This window comes from Bos indicus x Bos taurus, chromosome 6, assembly GCF_003369695.1.
Source record: "Bos indicus x Bos taurus breed Angus x Brahman F1 hybrid chromosome 6, Bos_hybrid_MaternalHap_v2.0, whole genome shotgun sequence".
NCBI classification, from domain to species: Eukaryota; Metazoa; Chordata; class Mammalia; order Artiodactyla; family Bovidae; genus Bos; species Bos indicus x Bos taurus.
In genome coordinates, this window is record NC_040081.1 from 44,075,345 (window position 1) to 44,096,769 (window position 21,425).

General features: G+C 41.7%; 1 protein-coding gene across 2 annotated transcripts in view; it reads right to left on the reverse strand.

Moving 5' to 3' along the window:
• Positions 1-21,425, reverse strand: part of PPARGC1A (PPARG coactivator 1 alpha) — a 713,764-nt gene that overhangs the window by 513,292 nt on the left and 179,047 nt on the right. Inside the window, exon 1 of one of the 2 annotated variants that reach the window (XM_027544179.1) lies at positions 9,103-9,217. The exons of the other annotated variant lie outside the window; for it this stretch is intronic. The gene's annotated coding sequence lies outside the window, so the exon portion shown is untranslated. Of the gene's footprint in view, positions 1-9,102; positions 9,218-21,425 lie in introns of those variants that run through there. 2 annotated transcript variants of the gene reach the window in all.

Here is a 21,425-nt window from a genome sequence, read left to right on the forward strand (position 1 = left end):
GTCATGTCTGACTCTTTGTGACCCCATGGACTGCAGCATGCCAGGCTTTCCTGTATATCATCAACTCCTGGAGTTTGTTCAAACTCATGTCCATCGAGTCAGTGATGCCATCCAACCATCTCATCCTCTGTCATCCACTTCTCCCACTTTCAATCTTTCCCACCATCAGGGTCTTTTCCAATGAGTAAGTTCTTCACATCAGGTGGCCAAAGTATTGGAGTTTCAGCTTCAACATCAGCCTTCCAATAAATATTCAGGACTGATTCCCATTAGGATTGACTCGTTTGATCTCCTTGCAGTCCAGGGGATTCTCAAGAGTCTTCTCCAACACCACAGTTCAAAAGCATTAACTCCTCGGCACTCAGCTTTCATTTTAGTCCAACTCTCACATCCATACATGACTACTGAAAATACCATAGCTTTGACTAGATGGACCTTTGTCAGCAAAGTACTGTCTCTGTTTTTTAATATGCTGTCTAGGGTGGTCATAGCTTTTCTTCCAAAGAGCAAGCATCTTTTAATTTCATGACTGCTATCACCATCTGCAGTGATTTTGGAGCCCAAGAAAATAAAGTCTATCACTGTTTCCACTGTTTCCCCATCTATTTGCCAAGAAGTGATGGGATTGGATGCCATAATCTTCAATTTTTGAATCTTGAGTTTTAAGCCAGCTTTTTCACTCTCCTCTTTCACTTTCATCAAAAGGCTCTTGAGCTCCTCCTCACTTTCTGCCATAAAGGTGGTGTCATCTGCATATCTGAGGTTATTGATATTTCTCCAAGAAATCTTGATTCCAGTTTGTGCTTCATCCAGCCCAGCATTTCACATGATGTACTCTACATAGAAGTTAAATAAGCAGGGTGACAATATACAGCCTTGATATACTCCTTTCCCAATTTAGAACCAGTCAGTTGTTCCATGTCTGGTTCTAACTGTTGCTTCTTGACCTGCATACAGATTTCACAGGAGGCAGGTAAAGTGGCCTGGTATTCCCATCTCTTGAAGTATTTTCCACAGTTTGTTGCAATCCACACAAAGGCTTTGGCATAGTCAATAAAGCAGAAGTAGGTGCTTTTCTGGAACTGTCTTGCTCTTTCAATGATCCAGCAGATGTTGGAAATTTGATCTCTGGATCCTCTGACTTTTCTAAATCCAGCCTGAACATCTGGAAGTTAATGGTTCACGTACTATTGAAGCCTGGCTTGGAGAATTTTGAGCATTACTTTGCTAGCGTGAGAGATGAGTGCAATTGTGCGGTAGTTTGAGCATTCTTTGGCATTGCCTTTCTTTGGGATTGGAATGAAAATGGACCTTTTCCATTCCTGGGGCCATTTCTGAGTTTTCAAAATTTGCTGGCATATTGAGTGCAGCACTTTCACAGCATCATCTTTTAGGATTTGAAATAGCTCAACTGGAATTCCATTACCTCCACTAGCTTTGTAGTGATGCTTCCTAAAGCCCACTTGACTTCATATCCCAGGATGTCTGGCTCTAGGGCAGTGATCACACTATCATGGTTATCTACGTCATTAACATCTTTTTTGTACAGTTCTTCTGTGTATTATTGCCACCTCTTCTTAATATCTTGTTTCTGTTAGGTCCATACCATGTCTGTCTTTATTGTGTTCCTCTTTGCATGAAATGTTCCCTTAGTATCTCTAATTTTCTTGAAGTGATCTCTAGTTTTTCCCATTCTATTGTTTTCCTCTATCTCTTTGCATTGATTGCTGAGGAAGGCTTTCTTATCTCTTCTTGCTATTCTTTGGAACTCTGCATTCAGATGGATATATCTTTCCTTCTCTCCTTTGCCTTTCACTTCTTGTCTTTTCTCAGCTATTTGTAAGGCCCCCTCAGACAATCATTTTACCTTTTGCATTTCTTTTTCTTGGGTTTGGTCTTGATCACTGCCTCCTGTACAACGTCACAAATCTTGTCAGTTCACCTTGAAAACTAACCTGCCCTTTCAAGCATTATAGGTCCTTACTATATAAAATCCAATAAAACAATCATAAACAAAATATTTTCTGTTTTCCATTTTGGCTGAAAGGGCAAGTTAATTTTCAAGGTGAACTGATTTGGTGTTCCATGCTCAGACAGAACCCTGTATCTACCAAGGTCACTGCTTTGAGCTGGATCAGCATCCAGCCAACTCACTCAGTTATGACACATGATCAGACTCTGCCGTGTCCAGTTCTTAATGCTAGCCTTGCAAGGGCAAGTTACTGGCTTAGAGATGGCCAAGGGAATGGCCAGTCAAGCTGGTGGGGATGAGCCAGCAAACCCCTCAACCCTGATGGACTAGAAACTCATAATAGAAGCCCTTCTGTTGGATACAGGTATCATAGATAAGACAAGAAAACATGGATGCAAGGAGAGATTTGTTTAAAGAGTTTCTATAACTATCAAGCCACCTGGCTTCCCAGGTGGCTCAGTGGTAAAGAATCCTCCTGCAATGCAGGAGACCCAGGTTTGATCCCTGGGTCGGGAAGATCCCCTAGAGGAGGGCATGGTAACCCCTCCAGGATTCTTGCCTGGAGAATTCCATGGACAGAGGAGCCTGGCAGGCTACAATCCATAGGGTCGCAAAGAGTCAGACACAATTTAAGTGACTGAGCATGCACATGGCTATGAAGTAGGACCTCAGAGAGAAAAGTTTTTGGTTTTACAAAGGTACATTACTTCAGCTTTGAGTCAATATAAAGAGCAAGATTCAGTTTGAGAGAATCAATCAAAGACAAAAGTCTCACTCTTGGTTAAGATGCAATTTTCTCCACTAATAATCAATTACTTTGTAAGTTTAATAAACAAGATTTAGAAGGATTATGATTAAAAATCTATAGGACATACTGAACAACAAAATAAAAAGACAAAACACAAACTAATACTTATACTTCATTGATTGATTCCTTAATTTGTTTGAGTTCATGGATTTCCACCAAATATCAAGGACTGTATTAAGTATCTGGCATAGTGAACAAACCTGGAGAAGGAAATGGCAACCACTCCAGTATTCCAGCCTGGAAAATCCCATTCACAGAGGAGCTACGGTCCATAGCGCCACAAAGAGTAGGATGCTCCTGAGCACGTGCATGCACAGCAAAGTATAGTGAACAAAATAGACACAGTCTCTGCCCTATCGGAGCTCACTGTCTTTTTTAAAAAGTATGTGTGAATGAGTAACTGAGTGGAAATTCACCAATCATATTAGTGATTTAATTAAGATATGTAACTACTCCATTTCCTCTCTCTAATATAGTTTTATTGTTTTTAAAATCTGAAACATTTCTTTTAAATAATTTGCCTATGTCCTTCATTGCAGGTCCATTCTTTACCAGCTGAGCCACAAGGGAAGCCCAAGAATACTGGAGTGGGCAGCCAGTATTTCCTGGGTCAGGAAGATCTGCTGGAGAAGGGATAGGCTACCCACTCCAGTATTCTTGGGCTTCCCTTATGGCTCAACTGGTAAAGAATCCACCTGCAATGTGGGAGACCTGGGTTCAATCCCTGGGTTGGGAAGATTCCCTGGAAAAGGGAAAGGCTACCCACTCTAGTACTCTGACCTGGAGAATTCCATGGACTGTATAGTCCATGGGGTCTCAAAGATTCAGACACAACTGAGCAACTTTCACTTTGGGACTAGAAGTAATATTTCTGGATTGAGGGGGTGGTTTTTTTGGGGGTTTTTTTTTGAAATGTTCATTGAAATGTTGACTTTCAAAGAAACTTTGACCATTGAATATTTGAAATATGTTAATAAAATAGAGAATGTTTAGGAAAATGTAACAAAACAAACAAACAAACGTATTCAGGAGTGGAAATGGTCTTCTTGGGTAAAGATAAGGAATTAGTCTCATTTCTCCCAAAAAATAACTTGACTATTATCTCTGCAGGGAATGAACATGTAAGAGAATGAATCTGGGGATCAAAACAGTTCTCTCTTCAAACCCTGGCTCTCCCATTGTGGGAGAGAAGCTCTCTACATCTCAGTTTCCTTATCCAAAAAAGAGGCATATCAGAAGAATTACATGATAAATGTAAATAGCTTAGCAGGGAATGGTTGATCTCTCTTAGCTGCCGTCATCATCACACGTCATCAGCAGCATCACAAAAAGAACTCAAGATCTATTGTAATAAAGGGTTTGTGGTAAGCACAAGGAAGCAGATAACCATCTAACCAGAGAAAACAGGAGCACTTAAGCCAGAAGTCCCTGATTCAAATCCTGGCTCTTCTCATGCTAACTTGTGCAAACTGGGATAAAACTTAAACTTCTGAGTTTCAGTTTCCCCAGCTCAAAAGTGGACCTAATAAAACTTAATTAATGAGATAATATATAAGGAAGGATCATATACATCACATACAACATCTCATTAAATACAAAATACTGCTAAGTTTACAGGAAAGCACATTCTAACAATAATCTTCCATAAAATGATCTCTTTTTTAACCACCCAGGTTAAAAAGCTTCCAAAAAGATCATGAACTTGAAATTCAGCTGCACCATTCACTAGATTAATAACATCTCTTAATTCTCTGGGCCCTGGTTTTTGGTCAGGAAAATAGCATATTCATTGTGAGGATTAGAAATTAGCTGTGTGAAGTGCCCAGCAGAGGGTCTGGCACATCACACATGTTCATTGATAGGCAGTTTCCATCCCTCTCAGTTAAACTGCAATTCAGTACATCTCAGTTTTAGCATTTATATTTCCAAACTCTTTAAATGAAAAGCATTATAAATAACCTTTGGATGATCTTTAATTCTTTATGGTTTAGAGTGGAAAAAAAAATCTATAGAAACGTAAAATATCCAGGGTGTCAAATATACAGTATAATCACTTTATATGATCGCTGCTAATACAGTTCAATCTAAATTGCAGTCTCATATTTGACATAATTATACATAACCAAACACTAATAAAAATTGCTGCCTTATATTTCAAATTAGTAATTATGGTAGTAAACATTAACAACATGTCAGATATAAGATGGTGATTTGTTCTGAAATGTATTAGAAATCATTATACTGTATGATAATTTTAATTACAGTTGGGTAGCAAGAGAGCAGGCAGCGGTTAGGGCTTTAAGTGCATTATGGGAGCCAGCAGCTCTTCAATTCAGCCCTAGTTCTGACTTCCTTGGTTTGAGTTCAGGCAATGCACAATTCTTTCTCCACCTTTAAACAGTGAACTCAATTTCCTCTTCAGAATCCGTACTATCATGAGGTTTGGAGTCATTTTTCCAGGGTTTTAAAATCCTTAGTCTATCACTTTCTAGTCATATGAAGCTGATTGATGGGAATTTCTCTGTGCCTCTGTTTTCTCATCTTAAAAATGGAAAAAGTAATGATACCTAGCTCAGAGAGTGATAATAGCAGCCAAATTAGATCATTCTACGTGCAATGCTTAGCCTGGCACCTGGAAGACAGTGAGTCTTCAATATATTGTAGTGGTAGTTATCATTTTACATCAATATTCAGATCAATCGTTTTCTTAAACTACTTAATAGTGACCAAATAGCCTATGTAGAATAGAAATGTGTTGAATTATTAGCTTCTTTCTCCCAGGATGCTGTAATCTTCAAAATTTAGTCTTTCTCCTTTCCTCTCTCCTTCTATATTTTCTCCATTTCTTTTCACTCACTCCGTGAATCAATGGGAAGACCCCATTCTTTATATTTTCACTTCTCAGGAAGGTCTGGCTTTGGCTCATCCTTTCATGGCAACTATTTCCATGTTGGCCTTAACACTGACCTTTAAACAAAGCCATGGCCTCTAAACATGGTCCAGCACCCATCTCGTGCTCAAATAATGATGACGATGAAGAAACTGAGAAGATTCCATCCCCACAAGTAAGCATAAAAGCCACAAGTGTAAAAGACATAAGATTCCCACCTGTACCCATATTACAAGTTGACACACCAAAATTTGATCATTAGACTCTAATTTAGGAACTTAATGCCCCCCACCCTGTCTACAACCGCCCCAAACAGTGAAATTCATTATTCTAACATAAAAGCCATTTTTTAAATTTCAGAGTTACCTATTTCTACCACTTTTAAAGGTCTCTGGATTTATCCAATTTAAGAAAAAAATTAAAAAAGATCACACACACACAAAAGGTCTCCAAGATCTACACGAATTTTCATGGTCTCCTACAAAATGGGGGAAAACTCCCGGCATTATGATAAAGCACCTTGCCTGTCTACATTTCCATACTGTTTGAGGGAAAATATTCAGGGGAACAGACTGGACTGCTAATTAGAGAACTGTCTGAAACCACCATGAACCACATTTCCATCCGTGCAATAAGCAAAGACGCTTCATTAAAATCACTGTCCTCTGCAAGGGAAAGCTGTTTCAAGCGCAATAGATCTAATTCACAGGAGTGATCATGCAGACCCAGGTACAGTATTCATTATTAACTTAAAAAGTATGCCAAATCAATTAAAAACCATTTTAAAGGGAAGGAATAAAATTTAGTTCTACCTAACTGCAGCTCAGCTCTAATTTATCTTCCAGCCACTTTCAAGGGATTTTACTTGGTTCTTAATCTAACATTCATTGGAAAGAGTAATTCTCATGAAATTACAATGGCATCTCTTGCATCATTTAATGCAAATGTTCCCATTCTTCGGAAATGGAGAGCAGCTTCTCCAATAAAGACTCCCTTCAAGGTGTAAAGTGGAAGAACTCTGGGATCTGCTTGAGAAGAATAAAACATCCCGTTTCAGAAACTGCTCGAATTTCAAACTCTGCCTGCATCCCTATGACAAAGTATACCCAAATATAGGTTATTCACAACATGTTTGTTATAAGGCAAGGCATATGAATTCCTGCCATGTTTTTCTTTACAAACATGTCAAGACTTGTGAGCCCTTAATGAAATGCAGCATTTTAGAGGCAAAAAAAGAAGTTACAAGATGCCAAAAACAAAAGACTCCTTTCTTGGGACTGGGACCTTCTTATGCTAATGACAGTTCTCATTACAGGAGACACTGCTGTTGTTCAGTCACTAAATTGTGTCCAACTCTTTGCTACCCTGTGTGTGTCACCTCAAAACCAAACAGGGCTTTAGAGGTCATTGAGATAAACCACTTCAACTCACATATGAAGACACTGGGGCCTAAGACAGAACAAGATTCTTCCAAAATGTCAGGGCTGGTGAGGGGCAGAGACTACTGGGCCAGGTCTGGACTGGCCACCCCACGGCTGCCTTCCACTAGTGCCATAGGGTTGACAAGACTTTAAAATAGACTTTGTGCTCCTGGGGCACTTTCATAAGTCCCATATGGTACCAGTCTTCTGGTATTCAGATAAAATTCCAAAAACTTGGAATTGAGTTTATCCCAGTAGGAAATGTTTAATCATAGTTGAAACTGATATTGGTCTTCCCAGTGGTAAAGAATAGTGGTAAAGAATTCACCTGCCAATGCAAGAAATGCCATTTTGACCCCTGGGTCAGGAAGATCCCCTGGAGTAGGAAATGGCAGCCCACTCCAGTATTCTTGTCTGGAAAATACCATGGACAGAGGCTAGTGAGCTATGGTCCACAGGGCTGCAAAGAGTCAGACATGACTGAGCACGGCACAGGACGCTGAAACTGAGCCCCCCTAAAATCGAGTTCCCCTGCTGAGTTTATGATTAACTTATATTTACAAAACTTCATTCTCTTTCTTGTCCTACCCCCTGCTCCCTTTGGGAGTAGCAAAAAAAAGGGGAAACTGAAACACAGCAGGATCCACAGCAGGGCCCTTCCAGGTCCAAAAGCCCCTCTATATCCCCCATTTCTTGTTTGTAGAAAAATCTTTAGTCCCCCAGATCTTCCCTGAGTTCCAAAGAGCAGATTCAAAAGTTATTAATACTAATTATGGAAGTGAGGGATGCAGGAGCAAAGGAAAAGTAGTCAAGAAATAATAGTTCAGTGATAAAACAGAGTTCCAGCTCCTCCTCAAGGGATCTACATAACACTCTGAAACATAGCTTTCAGTTTTTCTGTAAGAAGTAAGACCCCGCCCTGGTGAAGGATGATGACTCTAAGTACGTAGACCTCAAAGTGGATGGAACCAGAAGGTTGAAGATTAATATTCCCAAAATACCACCCTGTTACCTCACCACCAACCAATCAGAAGAAGATCATGCCCCCTGCAACCTCAACTCAAATAATACCTTTAAAAGCCTTTCCCTGCAAGCCATGGGAAATTTAGCTGCCCTTTCTCCTTGCTTGGAAGCTGCAGTAAATGCTGTAATTCCCTTCACTGTACCCTGGTGTCAGTAAATTAACTTTGCTACACAGTGAGCGAGCAGGCCCAAGTTCAGTTTGGTAACACTATAGAAGTTAGTTGGACTGATTTTACATTTGGCATTTTTTTTTTTAAACTAAGGCCCAGAAGTACAATCTTCCTCATTTGTTAGCTCTTTTTCTCCTTTTAGCACCACTGTTCACTAGTAAACAGAAGTCCCAAGCAGAAGATACCCACTTCCTCATCAATCCCCAACCCCAAGTCCAGGGCTTTCTGAAACGGTGAGAACACAGCTGTCTACCCTGGTTTTGATTTATGGCAGGGCTCAGTAAACTTCTATAAAGGGCCAAATCATGACTGTTTTAGGCTTTGCCGGCCATTTGGTCTTTATATGAACTACTCAAATAAGCCACCCTAGTGTAAAAGCAGTCACAGGTATTATGTAAGCAAATAAGCATGGCTGTGTTCTAATAAAACCCTATTTATCTACATTGAAATTGAATTTCATTTAACTTTCTTTTTTAGAAAAATTATTTATTTATTTATTGTTATTTTTGGCCACATCCTGTAGCATGTGGGATCCCAGTTTCCCGAACAGGGATCAAAGCCACACCCCCAGGATTGGAAGGCAGAGTCTTAACCATTAGACCACCAGGGAAGTTCCTCAGATAACGTCCATGTGTCATGAAGCATTATTTATCTTTTTTATTTTTATTCAACCATTCAAAAAACAGGAAGGAGGCCAGATTTGTTTTGTCCCTACTGTAGTTTGCCAACCCCTGGTTTAGAGTTATGAAAGCACCCACTGCAAAGAAAACTTCCTTTTGCTGCCCAGATGCTCTCGATAATTCGCCATTGGCACTCACCTGGCTGATGACGTTTTCTATTAAACGTCCATGTTTTCCCGTTGGTATGTGACAGGTATGACTTCAGTAAGGTTATATCCCCGTTTTAGTAACTTCAGTTCTCACACAGTGTTCCTGAGTGGGGTATCTTCCTTGATGGGAAATATAATTGAAAAAACTAACTTGATCACCAAGAAGAAGCTGTACGAAGAAGTTATGTCACATTATGATATCAGATTACAGAGGAACATCCAGCCATGGGACGGATGATATGTGTTTTACCACTTGATTTTTAACCTTCATATGTAAATACAATTTTAATTTAGGACAGAAACATTTCTGTTTCATCTACAGCCAATATTAGCACCAACAAATCAATCACTGAAATCATTATCAATCTTTTGTCTATACAATGAAGTAAGTAGGAACGTTCCATTTAAATACCTTTACACACAGCACAACTCCACTGGCATCAGCATATTACAAAAACCAATTTTCTTACATCAACTTCTATCTACTTCTAATTCTGTAGCATAGCTCTGGGGAGTTGCTACAAGGTCTGTGTAAACTGAAAATCTAAATAACATTATGACGCCTATTACAGAACTAATTTATAATCTAATACCCCAGTTGAATTTAATATCCTATTTATTTATTCAAGCAAAATATCTGGAAAAAATATGTCACATCATAATGTAGTTGTTATGAAAATGGAAAAATAAAACAGAATTTTAGAGACGGCATGATAATTGCTAGGGGCAGGTATGAGCAAGAATTTCAGAGCCCCTCACATGAAGGAGAGACAGAGACGGGAGCCCTTTAATAAATAGAATTTTTGCTTTATAATGCAATTATTGTCAAATTTAGTATTTTACATCAAATTTACAACTTTCAAATGTGATTCCTATTAATGTTATCTGCTCAGAGCTACTGCAGCATAAAACTGTTGGCCAACAGATGCCACCTCATCAACTGTCTTTAACAACTCCATTCCCATCCTGGATGGAAGAACCGAGTTTATGGCAGCGTTTACAAGCGCACGCTGCCAATACAAATGCACAAGTGACGCCCGTATATATAATACAAATAGGCTGATGGAAATAACTCTACGGAGGCTTCTGCAAATACTAAGTTTTGTGCTGATTTCTTTATCTTAAGATAAGTGGAAGGAAAGAATAAAGGAAAGAGGGAAAAGAAAGAGGGAGGGAGGAAGGGAGGGGGGGGAAATAAGAGAAGAATGAAGGATAAAAGCAAAGAAGAGAAGGAGGATATTATGACATTGGAATAAGAAAAGTGATGGAAAGCACAAGTACAAAAACATTTTGTTGTTTATTCAGTTGCTCAGTCGTGTCGAACTCTGTGACCCCATGGGACTACAGCATGCCAAGCTTCCCTGTCCTTCACCATCTCCGGAAGCTTGCTCAAACTCATGTCCATTGGGTCAGTGATGCCATCCAACCATCTCGTCCTCTGTCATCCCCTTCTCCTCCTGCCCTCAATCTTTTCCAGAACAAAAACATGGCGTGGTGATAATTACATCCGACCACAGATGCTCCTAGCCATCAGATACTGGAATGACTTGATGAAAGTTTAGTGGGCTCCATAGTACACATACAGGAGAGCTCCTAAGATTCAGAGAAAGGGTGGCAGCACCGGAATCCCACAGTAAAGAAGGAAAATGCCTACTGCTTGCTTTTTCCTGAGATAGGAGCCACGGAGGTAGTGGAGGTAGCAGCCTGTGCTGGCTCCAGGCCCCAAAGTACACGTGCACCCAGGCGCACCCCCAAGCTCACATTGGTGACCCCCTTTCAGTCCTCACAAAAAAGCAGAAGACTCAGCCATCACACTGGAAGGTCTCCAACCTTGAGGTCCTTCAGCCCTTTTCCAAACCTGCATGTCTGGATTACAAGCCCTGCATTAGATCACCTGTATTTTTACTTCACTCCCCACACGACTGAGGCTCTTCAAAGTTTAGGAACCAGTGACCTCTATGACCATAGTTGAAAGGATCTGGGATTTGGAAGGACCATATTTGAATTATAGCAGTGCTCTCTCAATATCCTCGAATCTCATAATTAGCAATTCATTCGTTTCCCTTTTGAAGGTTTTCTGGTCTCCATGTATACTGAAAGCAACCTCAGACATACCGAGGAGAAGAAGGACCGTAAGCCCTGGTGCCAGATGGTGCCTTGGTTGGATACTTAGCCCTGCAGAAATTAAACAAAGCATCCCCAAATGGGCAAGAAAATACCCCATAAAAGGAGGATATCAACAATACAAGATCAGACACATGAACACACATGGGTTGTGTGATTGCATATACCCTCTGAGCAAACTGCGTGGGTATCCAGGGTTGGGCATTCCAGCTTCATCTATTTCTGCTGGATACAGTCTGACATCAAAAGTAATTCACGTTCAGGTCCCTCATGTGTTCTAGGATGTACCCAGCTCCAAATGGGCCTTCCTCCACGGGCATCCATTTTCAACAGCACATGCATGGAGATTCTGGTGTGAGAATTATGCTCTCTCCTGACAGATGGGCCTCCTATGACGGTTTGCCTTCTCCAAATATAGATCTGGCCCCCTACTATTTCCCGAGCATCCCTCCTAGTGTGGATTCCGTCTCCCTCCTCCTCCTGCCACTAGTGTCAGCTCAGCAAGGCTGCCTGGGAACCACAAAGACCATCTCTTCCCCGAAACGCCCTACCTGCTCTTTGTGAAAGGAACACACGTGCAACAGGAACTCAGCTCAGCGTTCTATTGATTATCACCTATAAATCTCGCTGCTCATAAAAAGGCTCCATGAAAATACAATCCAGGGACATAAATCTCTCTAAGAGAGATGAAATCTGATGGGAAATAAAATTCCCTCATTTCATTTATTCCCGTGTTTAAAAGACTGACTTTCCAATCAGCTGGAAGCATTAACATGAGATGGTGGGGAATGGGGACAGAGCACAGGTGGGGATCTGACTGACAGGAGAGCAAACACTCGCTATGCCAACCCCTCGATATGTGCCACCAGAGAGTGACATCATCTCTGAGCCTCAGTTTTGTCATATCTACAATAAGTGGGATTAAACGCCCTTGCATGGCTGCTGTGAGACCAAGTTTGATAGACTATAAGTACCACACATACATGAGGCACTCAAGATGGTAGCTGTTACATGCAGTACATCTCCACCTTTAAAATTATTTTCAACACAAAAAAGAAAAAGATAATTAGTTACTGGCCCCCTCAAAATCCATGCTTTCTTCCCTAAGTCCAAGTGACGGTCCGTAAGACAGTTTCATTCATTTAACTGACATTTTTTGACATTAATTGAGCATCACCTATGTATTAGGCTTTGACCTAGATCCTGGGACTTGTATAGGTTTGAGCTCCATTTTAAAAGGTGACAGGACCAACATTTAAGGTGACACACAAGGAGAAAACAGGTGGTGGGGAAAAGTCATAATTTTTTTTTGCAAAAATCCTTATACTGTACACAAGGCTCAATCTTGTGAGCCTTCATGAACTTTGAAGAGTGCATCTGTCCTCTCGGAAGCCTTCAGAGACCTCCAGCCCAGGTCCTCCCCTGGCTTCTCTTAGCTCCAGAGAGAGGGCCAGTCTCTGAATTTCCACATCGTGTTGCCGTTTTGATTCAATTAAGTGACAAATCCCTATGTTGTGAGCTTTAGAAGGACAGGGATAAAGCTGTGTGAACTTCTTGACTTCCTCCCTCACCAGCAGAGTGTCTGCACACAGTATTCACATTTCACCTCTGAGAGCTTCCCTGGTGGCTTGGTGGTAAAGAATCTGCCTGCCAATGCAGGAAACACTGGGCTTGATCCCTGATCCAGGAAGATCCCACATGCCACAGAGCAACTGAGCCCATGTGCCACAACTACTGAGCCTGTGCTCTAGAAGCCAGGAGCCACAACTACCGAACCCATGTGCCACAACTACTCAAGCCCTCAAGCCCTAGTGCCCAAACTCTGCAACGAGAGAAGCCACCACAGTGAGAAGCCCAAGCACCGCAACTAGAGAGTAGCCCCTGTTCTCCGCAACTAGAGAAAGTCTGTGCAGCAATGAAGACTCAGCCCAGCCAAGAATAAATAAATAAAAACAAATTGCCTCTGCTTCCAGAGCAAACCTCTCCATCAACTCCCTCCCCTCTGTCACTCCTAGTGACCAGAAAGTCAGTCCCTGAGCTTAAGTGGCTGAATTCCAAATACATTTTCCCACCATCACAACCAAAAAGATGAATAGAAACTGTCCCTAGAACAAGAAGAAAAGCTTACAGGACTGAGAAAAATGATGGTGTTCATAGTCACTTCAACTGGCCAGCAAAATTTGCCACTGCCTTTCCCGTCTGATCTTGTGGGCCTTCCAACCCCAGACTTCCACGATCTGACCACAAGACAAACATCACATTCCGCCCTTTTCCTCTGTGCCTTAACAATAAAACGGTCTTTGGTTTGAGTGAGCCAAGAGCCTGTTGGTTTCACTGTTTTCTCTATAAATACAGTGTATACTGCAAATGAACAAGAAGTCTTGAATCGACTAAACACTGGGCAAAGATCAAAGCAAGGTTGAGTGATTTCACACACATCTTGAGAAAGAAAAAATATGAATCTATGGAGTGATCCTTGTAATCCCATTCTTAGGTGTCATGGAAGGAAGTTTGAAGCTGGAGAAACAATGGAGGAACAAGATGATGGGGAAAGAAGTAACAGAGGGAGAAAAAAAAAAACCCTCCTTCTATCCTGTAGAGCGAGCCCAGGCATTTGTTATCGTTGTGTCTAGCTCTCTAAACCAAAAAAAGTAAAATCAAACAAACAAAGAATGCACCAGCCAGAAGCAGGCAGACTCTCCCGCCTTGATTCACACATGGTCTCCTCGCTCCCCACTCCCATCGCAGATGGTGGCAAAGCTCTGACACACGCGGCGCCCTCAGGCACTGAAACTTCCTCTGAGTCCCTCTGCAAGGGGGTTGGTGGGTCCCGCTCTCGGCTGCCATGGGGCAATCTCTGCCCCTACTCCCGCTCCACCGTCAAAATGGCACATTGTTAGAAATGTGCTCAGGACATGTGATTTGGGGCAGAGAGTTGTTTGAGTTCCCATATGCTTAAGGTACATAACTGGGCCACTGAGAAAAAGGAATTTAAGCATTCTAGAAAACAGCAGGAGAGCAAATTGGCCTTTCCCTCTGAGAGCTATTATTAGAGAGGCCCAGCCCAATTCAACCAGAAAGCCAATATCTACTCCGTTCATTCTTCCCCTGCAACAATGCCTCACACGTCCCGCCCCTCTCAAATAAGACACTCCTGATGCACGCCCGCCAGACACACATGTAATCTTTAATGCTGACCACTGGCTGGCAGCGATCAGTGGATGCACCGCTTCTCACAGAGCAACTTAACAGTCCTGAGTTTAATTTCACATAATACCGAGAACTCACAGAACGTGGCAGTACGTTTGATTTGTACTCGTGGAATTTGGCAACCAGCTTGCTCTTCGCTTTGTGTACCTGCTGAAGTCGCAGCTGCTACCTAAACTTTGTAAATAAATGCTAAACAAATGCCAAATAAAGAAACCAACTTCCCAGGAAGCAGAAAGGGCAGGAGATCACAGTTTTTGTTCTCAGAAATATGCTGTGACCTGCTTCAGAGCTGCATCCTGGCAGCTTGGGTGTGTCTCTGTTCTCCTGTGTCTGGAACGGTCTGTTATCTCGGAGAGAGGGGGTGGGGAGGAGGGCAGGGGGAAGAAGGAAGGGGGTGGGAGAAGGGGAGGAGAAGGAAAGAAGATCTGAAGGAGAGAGGAACAAAGAAAGGGAAGGAAGAAGTGGGGAGCCTTTCTTATTATTTGTCCCCAATTAATGAATAGAAAATGTTGGCTGGGAAGACAAAACACAGCCTTATTATTTCTTATAACACATATTTCTATGAAAATTAGGGATTCTATAGTCAGTGTTTTCAGTGGGCTTCATCTCCAATCAAACAATGAAAATTAATGAGAAAACAGGTTTCATTTCACTTCACCCTCAACTGTGCAGAGATGGATCCACCGCACACATGAAAACACCATTGCGTGAGCCTTCATATCCCACCCATGGCCTCACGGGCTAGGTTTCTCAACAGGAACTTTGCTGAAGGGGGTAAAGTTAATCACTCAGCACACTGGCATGTTGCAGTCTGCGTTCTCTTGGGCACAGGTAATGCACAACAGAATCAACTCACCAAAGATGGAGAAGCCCAGCATTTCTCATTGCAGATGAACATACACTTTATAAGTGGGCTGTCAGGCAGCCACCTCTATTTCCCTGACTATCTCAAAGGATACATCCATCCCAGATGCAAGATGAGGAACCAGAAGGAGGTGCAGGCATGATGTATGGACTAGATGTGACTTACAGTTCCTCTCTGCCTTTCAGACTGGCCATTGGTGACTCAGGCCAAGTAATTTGGGTGGCAGTGATGATCCTTAAAGCTAGCGTCTACTGAATACTTAAATGCCAGGCTCTGTGGATAGCACTTTGTGTGTCTTGTCTTCTCCCAATAAACCAGGAGTTGCATAAAGAGTTCTTATCTCTTTTTTTCCTCTTTTTTTTTCTTTTTCTCTTTGTTTTTCTTTTGGCTTGCCATTGTCCCCACCACATAATAATGACTAACACTTACAGAGCACTAACTAGGTGCCAGGCACTTTTCTAAAGGCAACAAATACAGAAGCTCTGAATCTTCACAACAACTCTATGAGGTATATACCCCTGTTATCCCCAGTTTTTTATAGATGCTCAGAGAACTTCAGTAACTTGTCTAAGTGTTGAAACTGGAATTAAAACACAGGTATTTTGTTTCCACAATCTATGCTTTTAACCTCTATGCTCTTGTAGGATATTTATTACACCAATAAATCTTATTCTGAATGAATGGAGGCTCTCATGTAAGCATTAATGCAATCTTAAGGGGGAAATATAACTACCCTTATGTACAAATTTGGCAGCCGAGACTCATAGAGCTTAAGTGACTTGTGTAAGGTAACACAGCTATTTGTGCAGAATGAGACTCAACTCAGGTCTTTCTGACTTGGAGGCCCATGATCTTGAAATGACAGTAGTATTTTAAACCATATGAGAAGTGACCACGTGACCAAGCGACTCCCTATTCAATGTTTCCATTCAGTGACTCCATTTCCCCCATCTTATCAGTATCTATTTTTGTAAACAAAAAAAAATTGTTTATAATAAAGCAGATTTATCTTTTATGGGTCTGCCTGTGTTTTTTGTTTTCCCCAATAGGTTGTATAACAAAAATAAGACTGATATTTTAGGTGACAAGTGAGAAGTGGATCAGGCAGCTCTCTGATTTCAAGGGAGCCTGTCCACCAGAATTTGTCACCAGTGAGGACCTTATCTGTGTGGTTAACTAAGCAATGTCCCCACATCGGGCTCTGGATGTTGCTTACTCAGTATTGGAAAGACTTGATGTCAGGAATACAGAACCAAGTGATGTTGACGACACACCTTGACTAATCAAGGACCTCATCCTTCTCTCTCATCCAGGCACTTGTCTGGGAGGCAGGGGGCTCTTTCTGAGCCATGAAAAACCTTTACCTTCAATTCAGCACTTGCTCTGACCATTTGCTCCTAAATGACTGTTCTTCCATCTGATTATTTTTCTTCCATACACACCTGTCATCCAACTTTTCATTTTTTAAAAAGTTTTAAAAATTTATTACTCCTGAAGCGAGAACCTGAGAATGAGCCAGCGATTAACGGAATCATTTGACTGACCTTCAGGAGACCCAAACGGTGGGTGATTGATGAAATGGCTACAGGTTTAAGCAGAAGGTCAGCTTCAATAATACGGCTGTTACTTCCCATGGTCCTTACAGACCAGCTCAGTTGATGGCCTTCACTTCTCCTTTGCAACAATTTTAAGGCCAAGGCATTTGACTGACTCCACCACCCGCCACCCTCTTGTGAGGCTCATTATGTAGTAACAGAGATACCTGTTGGTATAGCTTCTGCAACAATCATGATATAACATCAAATATGATTGTCCTCAACTACCTGAGGGGTCCCAGGTGCTTTCCCACCATATCCAATCGACCTCGTGCAGGGGTCCTGCTAGGAGGTACCTGGATGGCAGTTCTTGCTGCATCATCTAACAAGTCCCACCATCCATCACTGCTTGTGCTAAGTTGCTTCAGTCATGTCCAACTCTTTGCAACCCTGTGGACTGTAGCCTTCTGGGCTCCTCTGTCCATGGGATTCTTCAGGCAAGAATGCTGGAGTGGGTTCCCATGCTCTTCTCCAAGGGATCTTCCTAACCCAGGGATCGAACCTTCATCTCTCACATCTCCAGCATTGGCAGGCAGGTTCTTTACCACTAGTGCCACCTGGGAACCCCTTGCCTAAAATGGGGGTCATAAAACCTACCTGCCTACCTTCAGATAACTAAAACATTAAAGTTCTCCTTTTATGAGAAACGTAATTAAAAAATGGTGCCAGGTACCACAACAGTAACACAACTTTGCTGTTTTCTGAGGTTTTGTTTTTTTACATTTTTTTTTTTTTTTAATGGAGTGTGCTGGATGTCTCTATAATTTTGTTCAGATGACTGCAGAACTTGGAAAAGCTGTTGCTGCTATTGATGCATAACATACTGCTATTGGTCTTTTTATATAAATAAATAAATCTATATATATATATATACATATATATATATATATATATAATTTGAATTTTTGGAAACTTTAGCTGTGCTGTCAACTTTGGAAAAAGTATCCCAGTTGTACCGTGTTGGGTTGGCATTGTACAGAAATTAACAGCCATATTGGTCTAGAAACGTTAAACATAATTTTTTCCATTTGTACAGGGGTAACACACTGTATTAAATATGTAAGGTCTTATCTACATGGGTTTGATTACAGAAACTAATAAAGTATTCTCTAAATAAAAAATAAATAAATAAAGTTCTCCTTTTAGCTAGCAGCATTTGAACTTGAAAGAAGGAACAAAAGAAGGTCAAAGACTTCATTCACACTTTTTCTGGCAACCTCTAAGGGTTAATAATACTTAATCCTTAACCTCATCAACATGTAAGAACACACAAGATTTTCTATAGAAAGTAACCCAGTAAACACGACCTAACAACAACAAGAACCAAGAGACCATTGTATCACTTTGCCTGCATCATCTCAACGAGGCCTCAAGGGTTTCTCAGGAAATCAGGGCAGTGGATGGTTAGGAACAGAGCCCTGGATCAGACTACTCATGATGAAATCCCGGCTCTCCCACTGGCTGCTGTGTGACCTGAGGCAAGTACCCTAACCCTGCCTCAGCTCGGTACACATAGAATGGGTATAATGATTCTCAGCTCTTAAGACGGCTGTGAGGACTAAATGAGTCAATGCATATAGTGTTAGAACAGGTCTGGGCATGCTCAGGTAAGCACTGTATATTATTACTGTCATTAATCCAGTTTTATAGATGAGGAAACTGAGACTCTGGGAGATAAATTAAATGACGTACTCAAAGCAGTGACTACTGAGTGGAAGCATGGGGACTGGAACCAGGCAGTTTAAAGCCCAAGTTCTTAACCGCTCCATTAGCTTCTTCATGGGGACAGTTTTCAGCTGTCAATTTCTGGACCCACAGCCTTCCTTATTAGCCTTGTGATATTACTCAAAGATGGACATTTAAAGGGGAAAAGACCACAAGGGCAGCCCAGAGCTATGACCAGAATGAAGGGAGGCACTTCCTGGTGTCTCGATCAGAAAGTCAGGGCTTCCCCAAAGAGCTCCAGACTTAGGGAGAGCTGTGCTCCATCTCCTCCATCCCTTTACAAAGAATGAGTGAAGTAAGTCAGACACAGAAGGAGAAATATCCTATGACATCCTTTATATGCCATATCTAAAAAGAAATGATACAAATAAACTTTTTTACAAAACAGAAACAGACTCAGAGAAGGAATTTATGGTTGCCGGAGGGGAGGGGAGGGGGTAAGAGATAGTTAGGGAGTTTGGGATCAACATGCACACACTGTTATATTTAAGATGGACAATCAACAAGGTCCTACTATATAGCACAGGGAATTCTGTTCAATGTTATGTGGTAGCCTGGATGGGAGAGGAGTTTAGGGGAGAATGGATACATATCTATGTATGGCTGAATCCCTTTGCTGTCCACCTAAACTATGACAACATTGTCAATCAGCTATATGCCAATACAAAATAAAAAGTTTTAAATAAAGAATGAGTGAACCCTCCCATTCTGTCCCTGCCTTGAAGCAGCATATGTCAAAATAGTTTTCACCCCTTAGAAATGAAAGAATAAAGTAACAAATCATCCACTGAGGTCAAGAGGGCATAATTAGTGTTGTGTGAAGCCCTTTCTATTAATGGGAACTTGCATTTGTAAGGTCAGTCTTAGGCAGAGGAGAAGAGTCTGATGCCTAAAGAGGGTGGCTTAGATGTCATAGGAAGATGCATCTTTCCCAAGAAATATTTACCCACTGATGTCCCCTATTCATGATTTATGTTGCTGCATTTAGCCTGTATCTATTCGGTCTTCCTCTTTCAAACTGCAAATATGTCTGTGATGTGTAAGAAATTAAATTCCTTATCCCAATACTGCCTGTGTTTCTCAGATCTCTTTTCCATGTGGTGAAATACACAAGCACATGGGTATTCTCCGGGAGGAGTAAAATAGGGACAGGGGGCTCTGAAAAAGAGTCTGGGGGACATCAAGATTCTACCCAAAAGAAGAAACCTGACTTGGCTTTTCATAAAAGAAAAGGAAACACGGTTTACTACACTAGGTACTTTCATGTACTTCTGATTGTAGCATTGAGCCTCAGAGAGGTTTAATGACTTGGCCAAGACCATACTGCTAACAGAGGGCAGGGTTGAGATTTTAACACATTTATATCCAAATTCCATGATCCCACCCCTGTCCCCTCTGCCTCTCTATATTAACCTGCTCTTGCAACTCAGAAATGACTGTGGGTCTCTATTTCTAAACCAGAACTTGTGCTCAACCATTCCTTTTCGGGTCATATATTTACAAACTTTCCCCCTCATATGTATTCTTCATCTCCCCACCACTTCCAATGCAGTCATGAGGATAAAATATGTGATTTTGTTCCTCTCCATAATTTCCCCTCCAGAAGGCTATAGTCATAGTTTGAAGCAGCAGGGGTTGCACTGAAGCTTAAGGAAAAGCAAAACTATTAAACCACAGTCCATCCCTCTTCAACAACTCTGCCCAAACTTTCAGAGGAAACAAGGATTCCTATTACAGCAGCAGCAGTCCCCTGAGAGTCAACTAGCAGCCAAGAACAAAATACCTAAGCCAACCATGCCTTCTCTCCCTCCTTACCAATTCCCTGCATGCGAGCATATCTCAGTGGGGAAATATCTGCTACAGAAAGGGAAGAGGTGAATGGGACATGTAATTGCCTAAGCAGTCAGTGCCCGGAGACCTAAATAGAGTTCTGGGCTCATTGCTTCACAGAAATGTTACCCAAAGCTACGGGCTTCTACTCACAAAGGGAAAGATGTGGAATTGTCTCTTCTTCCACATCTTTTTCTTTGTTTTCCTGATAGAGACCGCTTTCCAACATAGAAGCAAAAATGCTGAATATTTACTTTACTAGCCCGCCTTACCTCTTGCCTGGAAAATCCCATGGACGGAGGAGCCTGGTAGGCTGCAGTCCATGAGGTCGCTAAGAGTCGGACACGACTGAGTGACTTCACTTTCACTTTTCACTTTCATGCATTGGAGAAGGAAATGGCAACCCACTCCAGTGTTCTTGCCTGGAGAATCCCAGGGTCAGAGGAGCCTGGTAGGAGGCTGTCTATGGGGTGGGACAGAGTCGGACACAACTGAAGCGACTTAGCAGCAGCAGCCTGCCTTACAACTTGGATATCATTGGTATGTATCTTAATCATGTCCATGGGGGAACCTAAGGGGAAAGTCATGTAAGTGGTTCCTGGGGGAAGTTTTCAACCCTAATAAAAAGAGATGCCAAAAAAGAAACTCTCTTCTTGCTTTTGGAATTGAGTATATGGGCTCCCCCAATAGCTCAGTGAGTAAAGAATCCACCTGCGATGCAGGAGACACTGGAGATTCAGGTTTGATCCCTGAGTCAGGAAGATCCCCTGGAGGAGAAAAATTGCAACCCACTCCAGTATTCTTGGCTGAAAAATCCCACAGACAGAGGAGCCTGGCAAGCTGCAGTCCAAAGGGTCTCAAAGAGTCAGATAGGACTAAGTGACTAAGCACACACACAGCACATATGATGCTTAGGTCTCCCACCTTAGGATCACCAAGGGAAAGCCCAAGGAAGAGCCGATA